Below are 230 nucleotides of genomic sequence, written 5' to 3' on the forward strand. Positions count from 1 at the left end.
GGCGAGAGCAGTGCCGCGCGTTGTCTCCTTCCTCCTGGTCCACACATGCTCGAGGGATATAAGAATAAACAGCCCTCTAAATGTCGGTTGCGATCATACCAGCACTAATGCACCGGATCAGATCAGAACTCCGAAGTTAAGCATGCTTGGGCGAGAGCGCAGTACTAGGATGGGTGACCCCCTATGAAGTCCTCGTGTTGCACCCCTTTTCGTTTTTTTCTATTTTTGAT

The 230-nt window shown here is 50.4% G+C and overlaps 1 non-coding gene across 1 annotated transcript; it reads left to right on the plus strand.

Annotated features, from left to right (window-relative positions):
* The first annotated feature begins 85 nt into the window (after positions 1-85).
* LOC140970339 (5S ribosomal RNA) lies at positions 86-206 on the plus strand. Its single transcript, XR_012174117.1, has one exon. It is a non-coding gene; the product is annotated as a 5S ribosomal RNA (ribosomal RNA).
* Positions 207-230: the final 24 nt, after the last annotated feature.

This window comes from Primulina huaijiensis, unplaced genomic scaffold (genome assembly GCF_012295235.1).
Source record: "Primulina huaijiensis isolate GDHJ02 unplaced genomic scaffold, ASM1229523v2 scaffold5531, whole genome shotgun sequence".
In the NCBI taxonomy this organism is placed as follows: Eukaryota; Viridiplantae; Streptophyta; class Magnoliopsida; order Lamiales; family Gesneriaceae; genus Primulina; species Primulina huaijiensis.